We start from the raw sequence: 7,261 nt of genomic DNA, 5'->3' as shown, positions 1-7,261 counted from the left end.
CAATTAAGGGCGTCACACAATCACTTCACACCGTGTTCCAAAATATCTGGTCATACTCATTTATTTAATCAAAAATAAAACATTTGCATAATACGCAGCGGATACAAACTAACAACATTCAAACCATGTAATACATTACATGTAAAGTTGTTCAACAATCAAATGAAAACATAGTAAAACATCCCATCCCGATGTTACATCTACCAGAGCATGACCCACTAAGGAACTACACTAGACTCCAAGGACTAGCTTCTACTCAATCACTGCTCGTTACCTGGAAACATAGTTGTAAGGGTGAGTTCCTCAATCGATATAATACGCATTATAAAATATCATGTAATGCTAAGTAATTTAACACATATCATCACCCTAATCAGATCATACATATTCAGCAACAGCAATATCAACTCATAATCATCATCATCATCATCATACTCAAACTCAAGACAACCATAAAACACACGCATAATATTGGAATACATCCATTCATATTATACGTCATACATACATTATGCAATGAGACTCCATGCATGCGGTACCGACTATTCGTGAACATATAGTTCAACTTCACCGACCAAATCCAGGTACGGCTACCAAGCTCACTAGTCCCACTCATTTGAGACCTAGTGACTCACATCACTAATTCCTCACCATGGGAATTAGCTACCACCCCAAGGGCTATGCTATACACGCTAATCACCTAGCATGCAAACATCAACAACAGTCCAAAATGACTAACATCACTAATTCCTCACCATGGGAATTAGCTACCACCATAAAGACCACACTATGCATGCTAATTCACCTAGCAATGCAACATCCTCAACAACAATCCACAATTCAAGAATAGACATATGCTCACACTCTAAGCCATAAAACAGTCTATTCACAAATGCACACATAACTGATACATTCACAGGATCATGCATACCATCACACATCATCAGTATTTTATCACATAAGCATATCAGATCATGCCAAAGAACAACCACAGTATTAGCACACTCTATAATACCTATACTACTCAAAAACAACGGGAAATGATCCCTAATATATCATACATCAGCTGAATTACGTTACTCAGCTGAACATCTAAAAATTGCACAACAACAGCTCAGGAAAATCACAATCCTGTCCATACGCGTATTGCCTAGTCCCATACGCGTATGGCCCATCTCCTGACCAAATCCCATACGCGTAACACCATCTCATACGCGTATGCTACGCGTATCACTTCCCCATACGCGTACCAACAGAGACCAAACTACGTTCAAAACATCATCTTCCTCATCCATACGCGTATTGCCTAGTGCCATACGCGTACCAGACCATCTCATACGCGTATTGCCTAGTGCCAACGCGTATGACCAGAAACCAGATTTCCAGATCTGCTATGGTTTTCTCTGCTACGAGATCTCTCCAATTCAACCTTCCACAGTCCAATTTTTACACAACATTCAATCATATTGCCTAACACAGATCATACACCTTCGATTTCACAAATTCTAACCTTATTACATCTAATTCCTACGAATTCCTCTCAATCATAATCCAATTTCGTTCATCCAAAAGTTCACAATTTCATCATGCATCATTCAAATCAGGGACGAATCAATAGTCTATCATTATCCATTACATGTTATCCCATAATACCCATTAATCGACGATAAACCCCCCTTACCTGAGTTAATCCGGCAACCTTGCAGCTTCAAGCTCTTCCTCTCTTCCACCCTTGTTCTCTGGCTATTTGCCCTTTTCCACTTTTCTGTCTCTTTTTCCTTTTCACGTGAAAATAACCCTTTTACTAAATGGGACCTTTTCTAAATTCCAACTTATATATTTTCCAATAATAATAATAATAATAATAATAATCCCAATAATAATCCAATTATTTAATTAAATTAATAAATATTATATTAATTTAAATTAAATAATTATCCTTAATTCATCGGGGTGTTACAACTCTCCCCCACTAAAAGAGTTTTCGTCCTCGAAAACATACCTCAAGCGAATAACTCCGGATAAGACTCCTTCATCTGACTCTCAAGTTCCCAAGTCACATTGCCACCTGCTGGTCCTCCCCAAGCTACTTTTACCAAAGCAATCTCTTTACCCCGCAACTGCTTCAACTCTCGATCCTCAATCCTCATAGGTGATGTTTCAACAGTCAGGTTATCTCTCACCTGGACATCATCTACTTGGACTACATGCGATGGATCATGAATGTATCTCCTCAACTGAGACACATGAAAAACTTCATGCAAATTCGCAAGTGACGGCGGTAAAGCGATACGATAGGCTACCTCCCCTATCCTCTCCAAAATCTGATAAGGACCAATAAATCGAGGTGTCAACTTCTTCGACTTCAAAGCTCGACCAACCCCAGTTATCGGAGTAACACGGAGAAACACATGATCTCCCTCTTGGAACTCAAGTGACTTCTTTCTCTTGTCGTGATAACTCTTCTGACGACTCTGAGCAATTCTCATCTTCTCCTGAATCATCTTAATCTTTTCCGTAGTTTGTTGAACAATCTCCGGTCCAACCACAACACTCTCACCGGACTCATACCAACATAAAGGTGTCCGACATCTTCTACCATACAAGGCTTCAAACGGTGCCATACCAATGCTCGAATGAAAACTATTGTTGTAGGTAAACTCAATCAAAGGTAAATAACAATCCCAAGCACCTCCCTTTTCCAAAACACAAGCCCTCAACAGATCCTCCAGTGACTGAATCGTCCTCTCAGTCTGACCATCAGTCTGCGGATGGTATGCAGAACTCAATCTCAGCTTAGTTCCCAAAGCCCTCTGCAAACCTTCCCAAAACTTCGATGTAAATCTAGGATCTCTGTCCGAAACAATACTCGACGGAATACCATGCAAACTTACAATCTTCTCAATATACAACTCGGCTAATCTCTCTAACGGATAATCCATTCTGATCGGAATGAAATGAGCCGATTTTGTCAATCTGTCAACAATCACCCAAATAGCTTCAAAATTCCTACTTGTCCTCGGTAAACCAGGAACAAAATCCATACTAATACTATCTCACTTCCACTCTGGAATAGCCAACGGTTGCATTAGCCCAGACGGCTTCTGATGCTCAATCTTTGACTTCTGACAAGTCAAACAAGAATAAACAAAACTCGCAATTTCTCTTTTCATTCCCGGCCACCAAAATAACTTTTTCAAATCATGATACATCTTCGTAGCTCCAGGATGAATACTCAAGCCACTGCGATGTCCTTCCTCAAGAATACTCTTCTTAAGTTCGGTAACATCCGGAATACACACCCGATTACCAAATCTCAAAACACCATTCTCATTAACTCTGAATTCACCACCTTGACCTTGATTCACTAGAGTCAACTTATCAACCAAAAGCACATCGGATTTCTGACCCTCTCTAATCTCATCCAGAATACCACTCGTTAACTTCAACATCCCCAATTTAACACTATTGTGAGTACTCTCACACACCAAACTCAAGTCTCTAAACTGCTCAATCAAATCCAATTCCTTAACCATTAACATAGACATATGCAATGATTTCCGACTCAATGCATCAGCCACTACGTTTGCTTTACCCGGATGGTAATTCAAACCAAAGTCATAATCCTTCAGAAACTCTAACCATCTCCTCTGTCTCATATTCAGCTCTTTCTGATCAAACAAATACTTTAAACTTTTATGGTCACTGAAAACCTCAAATCTTGACCCGTACAAGTAATGCCTCCATAACTTCAGAACAAATACCACGGCTGCCAACTCTAAATCGTGTGTCGGATAGTTCCTCTCATGAACCCTCAGTTGTCTCGAAGCATAAGCTATAACCTGCTTGTTCTGCATCAACACACCACCCAAGCCCAACAATGAAGCATCACAGTAAACCTCAAATGGTTCCGACGAACTTGGTAATATCAGAATAGGAGCAGTAGTTAACCTTCTCTTTAACTCTTGGAAACCTTCTTCACATTTTGAGTCCCAAACAAACGCTTGCCCCTTTCTAGTCAACATCGTTAACGGTAACGCCAACTTAGAAAATCCCTCAATGAACTTCCTATAATATCCTGCAAGTCCAAGAAAACTCCTTATCTCAGAAACTGACTTCGGAGCTTCCCACTTAGATACCGCTTCTATCTTAGAAGGATCAACAGCAACACCATCTCTTGAAATCACATGACCAAGAAAACTAACTTCTTCTAACCAAAATTCACACTTAGAGGGTTTAGCAAATAACTTCTTTTCTCGTAGAACTCCTAAAACCACTCTCAAATGTTCAACATGCTCTTCTTCAGATTTCGAATACACCAAAATATCGTCAATAAACACCACAACAAACTTGTCTAGATACGGATGGAAAATCCTATTCATATACTCCATAAACACTCCAGGCGCATTAGTCACACCAAAAGGCATTACAGAATACTCATAATGTCCATACCTTGTTCTGAAAGCAGTCTTCTGAATATCCTCCGTTTTCACACGTATCTGATGATAACCCGATCTCAAATCTATTTTACTGAACACACTCGCACCAACCAACTGATCCATCAAATCATCAATCCTCGGCAAAGGATACCGATTCTTGATCGTCACTTTATTCAGTTGCCTGTAGTCCACACACAACCTCATAGTACCTTCTTTCTTCTTAACCAATAACACTGGTGCACCCCACGGTGACACACTCGGACGAATAAATTTCTTATCCAACAGATCTTCCAACTGACTCTTCAATTCAGTTAACTCAACAGCAGACATACGGTACGGAGCCATCGACACCGGCCTAGTACCAGGTACCAAATCAATCGAGAACTCAACTTCACGCTCTGGCGGTAATTCATTCACTTCTTCCGGAAACACATCAGGAAAATCACACACCACAGCCAGATCGCAAATCAACAGTTTATCTTTAGCCTCCAAAGTCGCTAACAGTACAAACAACTCTGCCCCATCTGCTACTGCCTCATTCACCTGCCTTGCTGATAGAAACAAATCCTTTCCTTCCTCAATCTCAGGAAAGATCACAGTCTTATCAAAACAGTTGATATAAACTCGGTTACACACCAACCAGTTCATACCCAGAATAACATCAATCTGCACTAGTGGAAGACACACAAGGTCCATCCCAAAGTCTCTACCAAAAATACTCAAAGGACAATTTAAACAAACTGAAGTAGTAGTCACTGAACCCTTCGCAGGAGTATTAATCACCATACTTCCAAGCATCTCAGATATCTCTAACTTAAGTTTCACAGCACAATCCAAAGATATAAAGGAATGAGTCGCACCTGTGTCAATAATAGCTACAAGAGGAAAGCCATTAATATAACACGTACCTCGGATCAAACGATCATCTGCAGAAGTCTCAGAACCCGATAAAGCAAAAACCTTGCCTCCCGACTGGTTCTCTTTCTTCGGCTTAGGACACTGTGGACTGATATGACCCACCTCTCCACAGTTGAAATAAGTCACAGTCTTCAACCGACACTCTGCAGCCAAGTGACCACCTTTTCCACACTTGAAACACTTCTTCTCAGTACTGGCACACTCATGGAAACGATGTCCAGCCTGACCACATCTGTAACACTTAGCAGGGGCACTAGAGTCTCCCCCACTAGGCCTCTTCATCCCACTCTGTCTCGGGAAACCTTTGCCAGCTGCATACGGTTTCCCACGATCATTCTGATTCTTGCCCTTCCTATCAACCCTCTGATGATAGCTCTCCGCTCTGGCTTTGGTATCCTGTTCAAAAATCCTGCAACAGTCAACCAAATCGGAAAACACTCTAATCCGCTGATACCCAATAGCCTGCTTGATCTCGGGACGTAACCCGTTCTCAAACTTCACACATTTCGAAAATTCCCCAGTAGCCTCATTATAGGGAGTGTAATACTTTGACAGCTCTGTGAACTTAGCAGCATACTCAGTAACAGACCGATTGCCCTGCTTTAATTCCAAGAACTCTATCTCTTTCTTTCCTCTAACATCCTCTGGAAAGTACTTTCTCAGAAATCTCTCTCTGAACACAGCCCAAGTGATCTCAGCATTCCCAGCAGATTCCAACTCAGTGCGGGTAGCAACCCACCAATCATCTGCTTCCTCTGACAGCATATGCGTACCGAACCTGACCTTCTGGTTATCGGCACACTCAGTCACTCGGAAGATCCTCTCGATCTCCTTCAACCACTTCTGAGCACCATCTGGATCGTATGCTCCCTTGAACATTGGAGGATTGTTCTTCTGGAACTCACTCAGTTGACGAGCAGCTCCCATTCCTACAACATTTGGGTTTCCTCCAAGTACTCCAGCTAGCATACCCAGAGCCTCAGCAATCGCAGCATCATCTCTACCTCTTCCAGCCATCTCTATTCTGAAAACCCAACAAGATAAAACAATAAGTACTGATAGGGTTACACAACACCTATCACGTACAGGGAAACAGAATAATTACGACTCGACTCGACCGACTATGCTCTGATACCACTAATGTAACACCCTTCTAAAATACCCCAAATAATTAATTAAAATAACAAAATATATATCAGAGTAGATATGCAATTAAGGGCGTCACACAATCACTTCACACTGTGTTCCAAAATATCTGGTCATACTCATTTATTTAATCAAAAATAAAACATTTGCATAATACGCAGCGGATACAAACTAACAACATTCAAACCATGTAATACATTACATGTAAAGTTGTTCAACAATCAAATGAAAACATAGTAAAACATCCCATCCCGATGTTACATCTACCAGAGCATGACCCACTAAGGAACTACACTAGACTCCAAGGACTAGCTTCTACTCAATCACTGCTCGTTACCTGGAAACATAGTTGTAAGGGTGAGTTCCTCAATCGATATAATACGCATTATAAAATATCATGTAATGCTAAGTAATTTAACACATATCATCACCCTAATCAGATCATACATATTCAGCAACAGCAATATCAACTCATAATCATCATCATCATCATACTCAAACTCAAGACAACCATAAAACACACGCATAATATTGGAATACATCCATTCATATTATACGTCATACATACATTATGCAATGAGACTCCATGCATGCGGTACCGACTATTCGTGAACATATAGTTCAACTTCACCGACCAAATCCAGGTACGGCTACCAAGCTCACTAGTCCCACTCATTTGAGACCTAGTGACTCACATCACTAATTCCTCACCATGGGAATTAGCTACCACCCCAAGGGCTATGCTATACACGCTAATC

The sequence above is a fragment of the Lathyrus oleraceus genome, chromosome 3 (genome assembly GCF_024323335.1).
Source record: "Lathyrus oleraceus cultivar Zhongwan6 chromosome 3, CAAS_Psat_ZW6_1.0, whole genome shotgun sequence".
In the NCBI taxonomy this organism is placed as follows: domain Eukaryota; kingdom Viridiplantae; phylum Streptophyta; class Magnoliopsida; order Fabales; family Fabaceae; genus Lathyrus; species Lathyrus oleraceus.
The sequence above is the reverse complement of the archived record's forward strand: the minus strand, read 5'-3'. Positions refer to the sequence as shown.